This window comes from Cebus imitator, unplaced genomic scaffold, assembly GCF_001604975.1.
Source record: "Cebus imitator isolate Cc_AM_T3 unplaced genomic scaffold, Cebus_imitator-1.0 Scaffold117, whole genome shotgun sequence".
NCBI lineage: Eukaryota > Metazoa > Chordata > Mammalia > Primates > Cebidae > Cebus > Cebus imitator.
In genome coordinates, this window is record NW_016107432.1 from 3,093,815 (window position 1) to 3,095,050 (window position 1,236).

The following is a 1,236-nucleotide window of genomic DNA, read 5'->3' on the forward strand; positions in this document are numbered from 1 at the left end:
GGAGGAGCAGCAGTATGGGGGAGCTGGGTGGGGACCGAGTCCTTGCTCCAGGAGCGAAAGGTGTGTGTCCTCACAGCCCCAAGTCACCAGAACCCCCCTCCCCAGCAACAGGAACCACTCCCGCTGCCGACCACGGAACACGAACGTGGGTGGGGACGGAAGGGGCGTGGGGGGATGGGAGGGGCGTGGGGGTGGGAGGAGCGTGGGAGGGACGTGGGGGTGGCGTGGGCCCTGTTCCCTGACCCCCTTCTTTGAACAAGGCTACGGGTATATAGAACCCGAGGGGTGCCCTGTGGCCCAGCAGCTGTTCCCACCCTCCCAGTGGCCACAAGTTTTGAAGGTGGCCTTGCCAGAGCCCCCACCGGGCGTCTCAGGGGAACTGCAACTGGACTTTGGGCCCAGCAGGCAGGGCCTGTCGGGAGAGAGACCCCCTCCAGCCGGCCTCCCTCCACCCCCAGCCCCACGACGGCGAATGGGCTCCTCCGAGGGTCTTCAGCGAGGTGTCGGGGCCCGTCCTGCCGCGGCCATGTCGTTGGGAGGTGGCCCAGTCAGGGTGGCAGGAAAAAGGACCAACTCAGAGGGCTCGACCGGCAGGTCCCGACAGAGGGAACACTTCAGAGGGGGTTCAAGGAGCGGAGCCCCAGGGTGGGAGGCCTGTGACCAGCCCCCCGGGGGAGAGCGACCGCCCCAGGTCTGGAGGGCCTGAGGGAGCAGCGGGCGCACCCTGCAGGGGGAGTGGGAAGAAACGGGGTACGCCGGGCCCGGGCCCCTCCCTGCTGCCGCCGGGCCCTGGAAATGCAGGCTGCAGGCAGGGCTGCGGGGGGCAGGGAGGCTCGCCCCGCGCATCTTCTTCCTGGCCCGGGTGGGCTCCGGCCCCTTCTCTGGGCCAGCCGCGCCGGAGGCCCTAGTAAGATACCCCTCCCGCCGGCCCTCAGGACCTGCTCCCAGCCTGGAAAGTCTGAGCCGGCCCCAGCCTCGCTGGTGGCCTAGTTTCTGCCGGGCACAGGGGAAATGTGGGTCAGCTTCTGCGCGTCTGGCCCGGAGCCAGAGTGTCGTGGAAGGAAAAACACCCGGCGGGGACGGCCTGGCAGAGGCCCCGCCCCACACCCCGCGGCCCCGCCCCACACCCCGCGGCCCCGCCCCACAGCCCTCGGCCGCTCTCACAGCCCGCGGCCCCCCTCACAGCCCGCGGCCCCGCCCCACACCCCGCGGCCCCGCCCCACACCCCGCGGCCCC